This window comes from Myotis brandtii, unplaced genomic scaffold (genome assembly GCF_000412655.1).
Source record: "Myotis brandtii unplaced genomic scaffold, ASM41265v1 scaffold45, whole genome shotgun sequence".
Classification (NCBI taxonomy): domain Eukaryota; kingdom Metazoa; phylum Chordata; class Mammalia; order Chiroptera; family Vespertilionidae; genus Myotis; species Myotis brandtii.
The window spans coordinates 1,683,379-1,699,198 of record NW_005367209.1 but is presented as its reverse complement, the minus strand read 5'-3'; the positions used below and the strand labels follow the sequence as shown (position 1 = coordinate 1,699,198).

The 15,820-nt window shown below is 40.3% G+C and overlaps 1 protein-coding gene across 1 annotated transcript in view; it reads right to left on the bottom strand.

The window, feature by feature from the left end:
• Nucleotides 1-15,820, bottom strand: part of PAK7 (p21 protein (Cdc42/Rac)-activated kinase 7) — a 251,397-nt gene that overhangs the window by 135,513 nt on the left and 100,064 nt on the right. Inside the window, exon 2 of the mRNA XM_014546523.1 lies at nt 5,460-5,609. The gene's annotated coding sequence lies outside the window, so the exon portion shown is untranslated. The remainder of the gene's footprint in view (nt 1-5,459; nt 5,610-15,820) is intronic.

The window sequence follows — 15,820 nt, the reverse complement described above, 5'->3', positions numbered from 1 at the left end:
CGAGGGGTCCTGAATTGCGAGAGGCTGCAGGCCGGGCTGAGGGACCCCTTCCTCCCCCATGCATGAATTTTGTGCACCGGGCCTCTAGTTTTATATATTTCTTGTTATCTCATGGTGCTTGACCCTTCTCTTTCCCTCACCACTATATGCCTTAATTGCCAAGTCACCTGACAACATTATGGGACATCATGTTTCTGTGTTTGAACGTACTTTCTTTCTTGCCTTACATGGCTTTCTACTTTTTCTGGCTCAGGAACACCTATTTACCCCATGAAATTTAATCTGGATGTTTCTATTCTTGGTAGACTGCAACCTAGATCTTCCTTTTCTTGCTCAATGCCCTTCCGAAATGTGACCCTGAAGCTCCTCTCACCTAGAGGTGGAGAGTCTATTTCCAGGTAGCCCTGTGATTTTCTTTGCCTATACAATGCTGCAGAAGTAATTGTTCTAAGCTTGGGCCTCAAGAAGCTTGCATACTTTTGTTCTCTTTCTCTCTCTCTCTCTCTCTCTCTCTCTGTTTGTTAATCCTCATCAGATTTTTAGAGAGAGTGGAAGGGAGGGGGAGAGACAGAGAGAAACAACAATGTGAGAAAGACACATAGATTGATTGCCTTCCACATGTGCCCCACCCAGGGCCCGGATTGAGCCTGCAACCCAGGTATGTGCTCTCGATGGAATCGAACCTGGGACCCTTCAATCCTCAGACCGACGCTCTATCCACTGAGCCAAACTGTCTAGGGCTAGTTCACTCTCTTAAACCTTCTTTGGCCACCGTGTGAAGAAACGTAGCCTGCTGGAGAACTGAGCTTAGCTATGTCTAATCATGTAGACTATTCAGTCCTCCAGCCAATGTTCCACTGATTGCAAACGAATGAGTGAACCTGGCTAAGATCAGTCAAAAACCTGGCCAGATGAGACCTTCTCAACTCAACCCATGACTCATAAGCAATAATGCTTATTGTTTTGAGCCACTAAGTCATGGTGTTACTTTGTTAGGCAGCACCAACTGATCATCCCTTTCTTGATTCTACTGACAGCTACTAGTATAGCATACTTCCATTATAGCCCTTACATCACTACACATTTTCCTGTATTTCTCTTCCACAAATGTGTGAGCTCCTTGAGAATAGGGACAAAAATATAAGTAGCAACTGCCAACTCTTCAATCAGAAAAATATCAATAATTAATTGCTTAATTAAGGGTTACAATGATGCCCAAGGGATGATTTTGGAGGCACACCAGAGTTTGAATCCCAATTCTGTTTCCTATATGTGTTATTCCAGAGAAATAGGTTAACCTTGCTTGACCTTATCTTTTCATCTATAAACTGAAGACTGGAATAGTATATGCTGCAGGACTGTAGTGATAAGATATATATATCCCCACCTCCCTCAACTTGGCATAGAGTGAATGCTCAACAAGTAAGAATTAAATGATAAAATGCACATAAGCATTTAGTATAGCACATGGCTTACAGTTACTCAATAAACAACAGCTCTAGTAACATGATCTTGATTATCAGCATTGTTGTTGTATCACTTCTTATAGCAGAAACTATTAGGTGCTCTACCCACATCCCTTTGGAATTTTTAATTTCTGTGCATGCTGACCTGATGGTGGCTTCCAATGGCAAATACTCAGGTCTCTTTGCCTGAGGGCTTCCTCTGGTTGCTGGAGTCCCCTTGGTCTACATATATGGTAGATCACAAATACCTGGGAGTTAACATCATCCACTTCCTCCCAGGGGAGCAGCCCTCATCCAAGTCAGATGGGAGAAGGTGGCTATAAACCCGTTTCCTTGTCTTTAGTTAGGATAAATCCAAGATATTCTATACTGTATCCCAGAATTGTCCAATGAGACCATACTCCTCTTGGTTACAGCAGTGACAATGCACCTTTTCTATCTCCTCTCTATTCCCTTCTCACATCCCCACTCCCTACAAAAGCATACTGGCATCACCTTCCAAATAATATTCAAATTTTTTCTTTCCATCTGATTGTAGGGAATCCAACCTAAGACACTACTACTCTTTGTTTTATTTTATCCTTATTGCTCCAGAAACAAAATATTTCTTCCTAGCCTTTTAATGATATCCCCAGCTAATCAAAAGGTTGTATCCAACCTAGTATATGACAAGACCAACCACAAAATATGGTATAACATTTTTAGGTCTTCTCAGATGTATTCACATGGCTCAATTCTCTGAATATGTGAAGACAGGGTTAAATTGCAGTTGATCTTGGGTACCTCTGTGCTTATCTTAAAGGGCGCCTGGAACCACGGTATTGATTCCTGGCCAAGACAGAAGTGAAATGCACCAGCTAGTGATTTACAATATGCTGTTAAAAGTCCCAAATTCCCCCAGAGGCATCCTGTACCTGCTTGTCTACACTGTTTAGTGAAACTATATGGATTGATGGTTTGAACCTGTTTACCTATTCACAAAGCCTGCTTTTAGCTACTGGAGCTGTGAGATATAAAACGCCCCTCAGTAAGCTTGAGCCTTGGCTCCCCTGAGACGAAGGTGTCGCACATGTATTTCGGTGGTTCGTGACCAGAAAATGAAGTGCATCCTGTGTGATGGAGAAAGGACCCTGGGAGCTGTACCAGCAAGCCTCAGTCCTCTCTGATGTTTGCCAGGCTTGCTTTCTCCTGCTGTACCATATCCTTTATCCTTTGCCTTATCACAGCTTTACATGTTTTTTAATTGCCTGACACTGTAGAATCGCTGCACTGAGGCTGGTTTCTGACAACTGAAGCCTTTTTATAGGGTGTGGGGTAAAGGGAGGGAGGGTTGTTATAGCACCCCAATTTAGAGTTATTTCAGAAAGTTATGAGTACTGGAAAGCAGGGTTCTGTACTTCGCTGAGCTCTTTGGCTGAGTTATCATGAAAATTCTTCTGAACAAAAACATTGTGGTTGTTTTATGCTCCAACAAAGGTTGCTGGATTATTAAAATGTTGGTGCGAAGTGCTAAGGTCATCACCTAATTCCTTATCCTCTCACCCCTCCTCTTGTACAATGGGCACATACTTCAGCATAGGAAGCCCTCACTGTGGAGGGGATTCGTTTCTCTGGCCAACATTGTTTAAACCCACATATTCTTGTCTTTTTAAAACAACAATTTTAAGTAGTATCTTAGTTTTTCCCTCAATGTCCCACTTAGGAATAATCCAGTATAAAGTTTCACTCTTGAAGTCTTATCAGAAAGAACACCCTTCACACTGCCTACCTCTCCTCTTCTGGGCAACAATGTTCTCAGAAGTGAGAAACCAGGCAAGGAGGAGGAGAGGAGTTGCAAAAGCTTTTGGAAGGCTCCAGTTGCCATGTGTTATATTACAGCAGTTCTCAACCTGTGGGTTGTGACCCCTTTGGCAGTCGAATGACCCTTTCACAGGGGTCGCCTAAGACCATCCTGCATATCAGATATTTACATTACGATTCATAACAGTAGCAACATTACAGTTATAAAGTAGCAACGAAAATAATTTTATGGTTGGGTCACAACATGAGGAACTGTATTTAAAGGGCCAGAAGGTTGAGAACCACTGTTATAAGATAACTTGCCTAGAACACAAGGTTTCAGGGAATAATCTTATTTCTTTTCACAATTTGACATCAACCCCCTCTAAGTTTCAAAAGCAAGGCCACAAACATATATACCATAAGCTGTTCTTTGAAACAGCAAAGTAAATTACCATTTAAGTATTGTATATTGAAACACAAATGAACAGCATACATATCATATGAAAATTAGAATTATGTTGGGGATTCATAGAAAGCATTGGCAGTTATCTAGTTTAACCTACCTGAAGTAGATGCAAAATATTCAAAATCCATTTATCCCCAACGTCACGTCCCTAAGCCAACTACATTATCTCTTACATAGGTGACAGCTAATGAATGACTCTCCAAGGGTTCTATCTCCTTTGAAGTAAAATGAACTTCACATCTCAAGGGCTCGCCAATGTCATCTTCTACCTCATGCTTCTGCACATCCCGTCTCAAAGTAACACAGGTCTGCTTTTTGAGCCTTGAACATATCCATCCAGATCCTGTTTCATGGCACATAAAGTGTCCGATCTTCACACCTTGACTCAGCTGGCTCTTCATCATTCAACTCTCAGCTCAAAATTCTCTGAGTGGCCTTCTCTGACCCCGGAACTAAAGTAGCCCCAATCACCCACTATCTCATTATCTGTTCACCATGTTCATAAACTTTATGAATGTCTGCATGGATTTCCAATTTTTTGGCATTTATTTACTTACTCTTCTCCTTCCACTAGACTGTCAGCTCCTTCAAGGCCACACCCTTGCCTTTTTTTTTGTTCACTCTCATATCCCTAGTGCTTAGAACAATTTACAGGCACATAGAAGTCACCCAATAAATATTTGTTGAATAAATAAATGTACTTTTCTGCTTTTTTGCTATTGCATATTTTTCTTTTTTTATGAGATATAATTGACATATAACCTTATATTTGTTTCAGATGTATGACATAACGATTTGATATTTGTATATACTGTGAAGTAATCACAATAAGTCTAGTTAACATCCCTCACCACATATAGTTACAACTCTTTTTTTTTTCTTGTGATGACAACTTTTAAGATACACTCTCTTAGCAACCTCCAAATATACAGCCTGGTATTATTAACTACTAGAGGGCTGGTGCACAAAATTCATGCATGGGGGGTGGAGGGTGTCACTCAGCCTGGTCTGCACCTTCTTGCAATCCAGAACCCCTCAGGGGATGTCCAACTGCCAGTTTAGGCCCGGGATCAGGCCTAAATCAGAAGTCAGACATCCCTCTCGCAATACGAGACTGCTGGCTCCTAACCACTCGTCTGCCTGCCTGACCACCCCTAACTGATAGCCTGCTTTCCTGATCTCCCCTAATCACTCTGCCTGCCTGCCTGATTGCCCCTAACTGCTCGCCTGCCTGCCTGATTACCCCTAACCGCCTCTGCCTCGGCCTCCGTCTCAGCGGCTTCATCCAGAAGGATGTCTGGAAGGTCATTCTGCTGTCTGGCCTAATTAGCATATTATGCTTTTATTATTATAGATGGTCACCATGCTGTATATTACATACCAGGAAATACTCGCTTTATAACTGAAGTTTGTAACTTTTGACCCCCTTTAGCCATTTGGCCCACCCCTTCTGCCCTCCCCTGCCTCTGGCATCCACCAATCTGTTCTCTGTTATCTATGAGTTCAGTTTTTAAAAATGTTATTATTATTTTTTTTTAGATTCCACGTTTAAGTGAGATCATATGGTATTTGTGTTTCTCAGTCTGACTTATTTTACTTAGCATAATGCTCTTCAGGTCCATCAATGTCATAAACAGACAAGTTTCTTTCTTTTTTATGGTCGAATAATACTCCATTGTGGTATATATGCAAACTTTACAATAAAATTTTAAAAGGCAAAACGATAGCATAATTGATTCCCCTACCTTTTTACGATGGCTGTGGATGAATCAGACTCCAGAGGAGTGTGCTATTCTTTGTGTTGTGCAACTCTTCGGCGGAGCTCTCCAGTGTTCTTCATTTTTCCCCCGTGTCCATTTTGGCAAGAGGTGGAAGCATTCTGCCACAGTGTATTTCTGTAACAACATGGTACCTCCATGAGTCAGAACCCCGCCAACATTATGCTCAGTTTAAAAATAAACATATGACCTCACTTACTTCACATTCTCCTGCATGCTGTACATCCTTTCCAAACTGTCTCTATCACTTCCTCTGGCGTACAGCTACTGCTCTGTATATCATTACCTGACCAGAGCCAGGCAGTGTGAGACTCTCCTCAGCACCTTGCCTGCATCTTTCTCTAGTTATCCCACAGCGAGTCCATGTCTCCAACACGAGGAGCCCAACGGGGATGGGAACTGTGCCCTTGATCCCTGAATCTCTGGGGCCTAGTCCACTGACTTGCAATCACACATGTTTAATACAGTTGCGTCTCATTGTCTGCAGTAGCTATGTTCTATGAAGTTGCCAAAAACACTGAGCCATTGCTTTTAGGGGAAACTGGGATTAGGTTTCTGCTTGTCTCTGGCCCCCAAATTTCCATCAGTGGACCAATATATAACCTTGGTTTGTGGTTTTATGTGTGTTTCTTTTGAAAGACACCTTATTTAATATATAGTTGATTCATTAACATTCAACTCACAGCCAACAGCACTATAACGCATGCCTGAATGAAACTTATCTAAGGCATATATTCTCTCCGTAAGGCACCCCACAGCCTCCTTTCAGTTAGAACACTAGGCAACCCTTCAGCACTAGGCTGGGGAACCATTTCAAACAGCAGAATCACCAACAAAAAGCACAGGAATGCAAATAACCTGAGAAGGTGAATTTGCAAATAAAAATCCATCTAGAATAATAGAAGTATAATATGCTAATTAGACCAGATGTCCTTCTGGACGACCTTCCAGATGAAGCCGGGGCTGTGAGGGAAGCCTGGGTCCTGGGTGCCAGAGGGAAGCCTCTGCCAACAGCCAGGAGAAGGAAGGCCTACTCTTGCATGAATTTCATGCATCGGGCCTCTAGTAAATAATAAAGATAGACTGTATGCACATTGGCTGAATCAAGGTTATATGTAGATCCATAAGTTCCCAACTTTGCTTCTAGTTCAGCACAGCACTGCTATTTAAATGAGTAAATAACAAATACTATGGATAGGGTAGAAAGAGACTAAATCCAGATTTTATGGGTTTATGAAAGGTCCAAGAACTGAAAGCACTTATTTTCTCCTAACCTATTAAAAGGACACATTCCAGATCCTAGTTCTTTTCTTCTTCCTGATATTAATCACTGCTCATCCAATTTTCAGACAAGTGCATAGAAACTTTCCTGAAAATAATTATAGGTTTACAGTCCACCTATTCACTATGGGAAAACTCAAACTGCTCCCAGGAGACAGCTCCATTTTTCTCCTTAGATCATAATAAGAAATACCTACTTTTATTTTATTATATGCATCAGTTGACTGTAGGCACAATGTACACACTTAGCAGTCTGGCTTTTCTGCAAAAATGCCAATACTCTGTGACATAAAAAATGAAGGCTTTACACTTTAAGTATCTACTTTCTAGTGCATTTAAAAATATTTAAGAGTTCCATGGGAATTCTAATTTTAAAGCAGATTTATGTTTTAAAGCGTTTGCAAAGATTTTCCCATTAAGTTTACTTCTCAGTATGGCAAAGTGGTTATATTTAACCTCGATTTATTTGTAGTTCATGGAAAGGAACTTGTTGGTAAATCACCTTCTTAAAAGCCTGCCCTATGTGTCAAACTACCATTGCTAAGATCAGTAGGACTTGCTTAAACGCAACGTCGTGTGTACGTAACAAGAAATCTTAGGAGAGTGATTCTGAAAGCTCAGTCTTATGCGCTTTTAATTTAGTTCAAAATGGGTTGCCAGACGGGGAGATGGGTGAAAAAGGTGAAGGCACTAAGAAGTACAAATTTGCACTTACAAAAGTCCCTGGGATGGAAAGTACAGAATGGACAATATAGTCAGTAACATTGTAATAACGATGTATGGTGTCAGGTGGGTACAAGACTTATTGGAGGCATCACTTTGTAAGTTATAAATGTCTAACCACTATACTATAAACCTGAAACTAATATAATATTGGATGTCAACTATAATTGGAAACAAAATAAAAATTTAGTTCAAAATCAGCTAAAATATAGACATAATTTTCTTTTAAAGTCCTATGATAGTCTCTTCATATATTTCAGAATATCAGAAGAGAAGTCACCTTGTCAAGAAATACAATTTCAAGATTGATGTAGCCATATGGGTCTACTGCATAACAATAACATAATTTAATACATTTTACAAAAATAGTCTTGATCCAGAAAAACAAAATGAAATGAATGCATCTTATTTTTATATTTCATTAATAACACTATTATTACACTTTATATAGAATTAACCAATATTTGAGCTTATTTTGCAAGAATTAGCATTACTTTTAATTTTCTATTTATTCTATAAATAACCAAGTTAATAATAAATCAAATGCCATCAACTTACTTTAATATGTATCTAGATCATCATTAAAACTCTCCTGTCAAATTTCTTTCTCTTTAAACATTCCACTAAGAAACCATTATCTACATATCTCTGATAGAGCCTCATTGCCACTACTGACTTAAAATATAGCAATCTGAGTATTCAGGAGGCTGTGTTGAGATAATAGCTATACCATTCTTAAGCTATTAATAAAGTACATCTTAATATGAGGTGCAAATGCCAATTGAATTTCATATGTAATGTTAACAATATTTAATATTTCTAACCTTTATGAAAAAGGGGTTAGATTTAGAATTGACAGATGTGGCTCCAACTTATACTAGCTGCATGGTTTGGGGCAATTCATCTGAAAACTGGAGAGGCACACCATTTGGAGATAAAGTGAAAATGGCCTATGTAACGTTCCTGGCCAATAACGAATAGTATAAAATGTAGGCTCTTGTTTTTATTAATTACAAAAGCAACCCAAGAAGCACTTTAGATAACTGGATTTAACTCTTAAAACCTAAAAGCATGACCTGTCACCTGTGCATAATTTGAAAAAGTTATATTTCACCCACATTTTGACTTACCAGCAAAATAAGCATCTCTGGAGCTGTGATGGGTGTGTTATAAGAACAGAGATATCCCTATCAAAGAAACACAACTAACTTCTTCATACATAAGTCTATGCCATTTTGCAAATTTTTCCCCATAGATTCTCTGATAAACCAACCCCTCAATATTGGGCACCTTGATCATCAGCTCAAACAGAAAAACAAGAACTTCATTACAAATGGCACCTGACTCTGAGATATGCATATATTACTGGGCTCACTGGTAAATTACTAAGAAACTCTAAGATTCTACTATGTACGATAGAACAGAGAGTTACCATCAACCATAAAGTACAAACAGTTTGGACCAGTGGTTCCCAACCTCTTTTTGGTCATGCCCCACCTAAGCATCTCTAAAATCCTGATGTCCCCCCCGCCCCCCCCCCCCCCCCCGCCCGTGACATATAATTCTTATTATTCAAAAAGTGAACTCTATTCATGTGGAGGAAGCCTAAAAGGCCATTAACTTGGTCTAAGCTTTCAAAGAACATGGCATCCATGAAAGAGAGAAATAAAAGAACAAAAGGACAGTTGAAGTACTGAGGAAGAAATTATTAAAAAAATAATAATATGAAGTGATATGAAAAAATAGCAAATTAAGTTTCAAAACATATAATAGAGAACAGAAATGCTTAAATATGCCACAATATATATTTATATACTGTATATGAGGCCCTTAGAATAATAAGAAATGCAAAAAATTCACTGTTAATAACTCATTCTCGATTTGCCCCCCTTAAAAATCAAATTGCCCCCCTGTAGGGTATGTGTCCCATGTTGGGAACCACTGGTTTAGACCCTACACACCTTTCCCCCCGACACACATTCAAGGATGAATATCTGATGCAGATACATTTTAAGGTGTTATAGACCCAGGATGAAATGGGGCCCATCAGTCATGCAATCTTAAAATGTTTGTTGCATTATTCACCCTTTTATCCACTTCCCTTTGTACTCAGAGATGCAAATTTGTGAATGGTAGGTTTGATATGTGGTCTGCGTTATTATGTTAGAAAAACAAGATTTTTTTTTTCTCTCTCTCTCTCAAAGAGAATAGGCTCTGTCCTTGGCCTCATTAATATTGAGTTCTGGCCAAATGAAATCCAGAATGGGTATAAAATCATGACAGATGCTAAACTGTCTAGGTTAAAGTCTTCCAACAACCCTGACACAATGGGGGTAAGAGGAGGAAAAATGAGTTTTATGGAGAAGACCTAATACACAATTTAGCTTTTAACCTTTTTATTATTCTTACTAAAATGGAATCTTTCAAAAAGAAATTAATATGGACCATCCTTCTTGAAAATACTACTTCAGCGCTGTGCCGTTTTTATAATAGCTTTCTCTTTGTGTATACTTTACAATGTGGGAAATTCTAGACCCTCAGCCAGAGGCTGTGCACCGCTTCTAATAGGCAAACCCTAGATACACAAAGGGTTTCATTACCAGGTTTGACAGAGTAAAAGCCAAGCAGAGAACAAGCCGTCAGAGACAGTTTAATATAAACCTCCTCCGAGGAATTGGAAACAACATCACATTTGTTTCCTGCTACTTGCCTGCCCCTCTGTGATCTTTGTCTCTCTCTATAATAAAATATTTACAGCCAGAGCTCAGCATCCCTTCCTGTCCTCGGGGTTGGAATAAGGTATGTTCTGCTTCCATGGGAGAAAGCAACATCACAGAAACACTAAAAATTTGAATGAATAACTTTGGGGCAGTTGAAAACCTAATCCACTCAAAATGGATCCATTCGGAACAAGATAACTGTGACACATGGGACTTCATTTTGCAGTAATTATTTAAGCACTTGTCGACGACAGTGAATTCTCTCTAGGGAACCTTCTTAGGAACCTACCGAACTTGCTGTCTGTGGATTTCCTCGCATATGGGTTGAGAACTATTTTGTTTTTCTTTTCAAATAATAATGAAACTTGATTTTTAAAAACAATCTCACCTCTTCCTACAGGAAAATACCCTGTTTAGCTATCATGCCTCTATGAGACATTCCCCTTGAGACAAGGAAAGAATTTAGCCTTTTGGGATGGTAAACTAGAGGTAATACTCTCACATTAATGCTCTTTTCATCCGGAAGAGCAGTTTGTAACATATTGGCTTACATTTTAGGAGTAACTGTCCCTTGTATTGAAAAACCAAGTGAACAATTAAGTGTGGATATACTGGTTTTCTGGTTGAATAGAAAAGGCACTTAAAATTTTTATTTGCTAGCTGCCCCAGGTTCTAACTCTATTGGTATGTACTTGCTTTTTAAACTTGATTGACTAAACCATTCTGTATCTGAGCTTCCTCATTGTGAACCCAAGGTAACAACAGCATGTACTCACATGATAGCACATACCCACCCAATTTTTAAAGGATTAAGTGAGATGATGTGTGTGTAAGAACTTCAGAAACTGAATCACGATACAACATTAGGTTCAGAAAAGTTATTTTAATTCCTACGTGTTTGAGTTATACAGAAATTAACTTAAAGTTAATCTGATACAGAAACCAGTAAAAGATAACTGCTCTAAACCTGGTGATGATATCTCTGGAACATGAAGCGTCTCTAATCTTCACTTCAATGAATCTGTACCTGTCCATGCTGATCCTGCTGAGCTTAGATTTCCAAAGACAGAGGAGGAGATAAAGGAATGATGGGGAGACAGGGGAAGAGAGAAAGACAGACTGAGAGAGGAGGGGCTACCATGGAGTCCATTCTTATAATCACTCCCCTCTTTAAAGCAAAGATTCCTAAGTGGGGGTCTGAACATCAAGTCCATGGGCTCAGGTAGATAAAAATTAGTAACAGAACCTGAATTATAAACAAATGAATGAACCACAGAACCTAGGCTCCCTAACCTGCACAGGCCTCTTTCAAGAAAAAGCCGGCCTGATTGACTAAAAAAAAATTCATAGCTTAAAGGTTTATTAAAGTTTTTGGTCCTGGAGTATGATCTTTGAATGAACCACAGAACCTAGGCTCCCTAACCTGCACAGGCCTCTTTCAAGAAAAAGCCGGCCTGATTGACTAAAAAAAAAATTAATTCATAGCTTAAAGGTCTATTAAAGTTTTTGGTCCTGGAGTATGATCTTGTTAAGGATTATTTGCAAATTTGAGAATCTTCTCTCAAGTGTAAGATTTCAGGGTCTCTTTGAATTGCCAACACTCGGCTACTGATTTGTCATCAATGTCCTCATTGACTTTGCTTCTGATATTTTTCCTGCACGTTAAGGAACAGAGATAAATGTATCATGAAGCCACTCACGTGTTCACGGGCATCAACGCCGGGCAGGACCTTACAAAATGTTCACATGGTTATATATTTTTGAAATATGGGAAAATGTAAGATATTTTAACAACTGGTTAAGACAGCTGTCTCTTTGCATTCCAACTTCCTACATCACACTTTCTAGGTGTTGCGTGGAGTTGGGGTGGCTACAGCTATTCTGGGGCTTTAGCTGAAAGAAAACTTAAGTTGGGGGTGCTTCTGGGTCTGTAATTAGTGGGACATATTTATGTGTTGTGAAGTCAATTTCCATTACAGTTCAGTTTTGCTAGTCATCCCAATGTAGCAATAGCTTCCAGGTGTTCTCTAACGCCCCTCCCCCATGTCTTCACTGATCCAGCCTCATGCACAAGGACTTGCTCCACACCCTGCAGCTTCAGCTATAATGTGTATGGAGGAAGTCAGACTTTTATAAAGCCTCGTAAGCCTTGCAACATGGGCATATCAACATGTTAAATATGCTAAACTATAGTTGCAAAGATTCACAAAAAGTTTGTTTACAAAGTCAACAAGGTTTGAACATACCATTTTGAAGGTCTCATTAAAACAAGGAGCCCTAGCTGGTTTGCTTCAGTGGATAGAGCGTCGGCCTACAGACTGAAAGGTCCCAGGTTTGATTCCGGCCAAGGAGTGTGCAGGAGGCAGCCGATCAAGGATTCTCTCTCATCATTGGTGTTTTTATCTCTCTCTCCCTCTCCCTTCCTCTCTGAAATCACTAAAAAATGTATTTAAAAAACAAGGAGAAGTTAAACTTCCTTGCTTTGATTGTTTAAGATATGGAAGCTTTTAATACCATGTTTATATTTATTTATTAAAGAATGAGGAGAAATTTGAGATCAAAGGCAGTGGTGGAGTAAATGGAAGCTACACTCACCTCCCAGAACAATACTGGAATTACCACTAAAATATACAACAATCAATCTGAATAACCAACTGACTACTAGATGAAGACAAGCCTTATAATCAAGGAACTACTGAGGAAGACAAATCAAGACTGGTAGGAAGGGCAGAGATGCAACAAGGGCTGGCCCTGCACCCACAGGAGGCAGTTGAGATTCTGAAGGGCTATCTCTGCTGCAGAGGTTCCCCCTGAGGAGCGTGGGGTCTCAACTCCATGCCAGGCTCCCCAGCCCAGAGCACCAGAGTTAGAAAGAGGTGTCCTCATAACACCTGGCTGTGCAATCAGTGGGAATTCTGTCCATCAGGGAGAGATGGGAGTTGGCTAGAGACACAAGCACCCTCTTAAAAGGCCAGCACACAAAATTTTATTCACAGCCACTCACCCTGGCTCTGGCCGAGGAAGGGCAGAGTGGACTACAGTCATTTGAGAAGATAAGGGAGTTTGTGGTGCTGGAGAGAGAGAGCTGAAGGGTCAGCCGCCAGATCCCTGTGCTGAGTCCCTCTCCCACATCGCAGACACCATCTTTCTTGGGGAGAGCACTCCTCTCCATGTGGCATCAGCCTGGGGGACTGCATTAGCCCCACCCTCTGGTCTCCCAGTCATCCTATCCTGTGGAGCTCACACAGTTGTGGAGGAGTCAGCTGTCTGAACTATGAAGCGGAGGTCCAAGCAGACTCAGGAGTTTTAGTAACTGAGTTGTGTGGCTGTGGGGTGGGCCAGTCACCTCACTTTCCTGTAAAACTGAGATCCACTAATCCCACCTTCCAGGCTTCAAGAAGCCCTATCCTTCCAACTGCTGATAACCCCTCCCTGTGGAGAAATTCTGGGCAGAATCTGGGACAGACTGAGTTGTGTGGCTCTGGAGCAGGGACCACTCCTCCCACCCTCCGAAAGCCTGACCAATGTCTCCCCCTTACAGGAGATCCACTCCCGGTGGAACATCCTGCTGAGCTCTGACTCCCGGCAGAATCCAGGACAGACTGAGTTGTGTGACTCTAAGACCATGGTCGGCAAACTGCGGCTCGAGAGCCACATGCGGCTCTTTGGCCCCTAGAGTGTGGCTCTTCCTAAGCCTTAGGAGTACCCTAATTAAGTTAATAACAATGTACCTACCTATATAGTTTAAGTTTAAAAAATTTGGCTCTCAAAAGAAATTTCAATCGTTGTACTTTTGATATTTGGCTCTGTTGACTAATGAGTTTGCTGACTACTGCTCTAGGATGGGACCATTTTTCCCTTGCATGCCAGACTGGTGCAGATCCCTCCTTTCACAGGGCCAAATCTTGGTCTGTTTGGGTCAGATAAACTCTGCTGGCTTCACCCTGATAACTGCCTGAGACCCCACCCCATCAACCCCCCTGTGGGCACCTGATGGATGGCAACTAGACCTGGTATTCCCGGGGACTTTTGCTGAGTGGCCTCAGACCCAGCACTGGCACCGAGATGGAACCTGCATCAACCTCTTGAAAACCACTCACACCTACCTGGTGACTCACTGAGAAACTTCCTCATGCAACTGGAGTACTAGCAGAGGCTCTTTCAGGGACTGAGTGTAACAGACAGCTGGCAGGCAAAGCAGGATCTCGGAGTCCCTTGGGCCTTTTGTTGGCCCGATCCCAAGCTTGGTGAAGGCGGAAGGCAGCCTTGGTGTGCAACTTGGTCCTTCCCACAAACTCTTTAGAGGATGTAAATATCTTGTTCCCCACAAACCTTAGCCCACTGGTTTTAGCAACCTTCAGTGGATTGAGTCTGTAACAATTATTACGGCGGCATTTGTCTAATAATATTTTTTATTTCCTCCCATTCTTTCATTGGAATTTATTTAATACCATGTATTTAATTGGAATTCTTTCAAGTATTGGGGATATTTATTTTATTCTAGGGGTTATAATCCAAAACTCATTACATATTTTGTTGCTCAACTTGCCTCAGTTTTGGCCATTGGGAACTCTTTCAGATGGGTTCATGTGTCCTTTAGACATGCTTTTGTTCTTTTTGTGAGTGCTATCTTACTTTCTGACAACATAAATATTCTGGGCAATTCATATTTTCCCTGTCCCAGCCACGGAATCAACTATGCCTCCAAGGAGCCCTGGTTCCTTTCATAATCCCAACTCATTATGTGGCACCCACTTATGTCAGCTGCCTTGTCCCTGTGCCACCTAATGTGTGACTTCTACAAAACAGCCACATGTTTTAGAAAGAGAAAGAAATATGATCTTTCTATCTCACTTTGTACTTTGAGGCTCATTAACTTTTTTTAGTGGATTTATTAAAGGGGCGTATGAAAGGACAGTTATATATTTTACTTTGTAAACTCATATTATACCCAAACCACCTGAGCTGGAAACCTGTGGCTCAGGACAGTGGTGAAAATACCCGTGGGAGACCTAATAAATAACTAAAATGATGTTTTTAGAGCATTTTAAGCTTATTGAGTTCATGCTAGACTCCCTATATTGTCAAGTGCTGCTAAATGTTTGATGAAATCCCTTTAAAGATGAAACATTTCTTTTATAAAAAAGCAGTACAAATCTAGCTTCAACCATTGTTAGAGAAAATGTGGAAATCCATTATACTATTCCTTTCACATACATACACATATGGCTATAGAAAGAGATTTGAAGTTTCAAACACTAATAACATTCTTCTAAACACAGTCAAAATAATGTACATGTAAAATAGTGACACATATATCATAGCAGACTTAAATAATTATTAACATAGTGAAGATTAAAATATGTGACAACTTATCAATTAAAATAAGTAAAAGCTATTAATAGTTCGTAACTCCAATAAAACTACTACAAATGAATTTGACCCTTTTATAATTACTATCCTATATAATAAAAGCCTAATATGCTAAGTGTCCAGTCATCTGGTCGTCCATTCAACCAATCAAAGCATAATCCTATCTAATAATAGACAAACATGGTAATTGATCGTGCCTTCGCTACGCCTCCCATTGGCTAATCAGTGTGA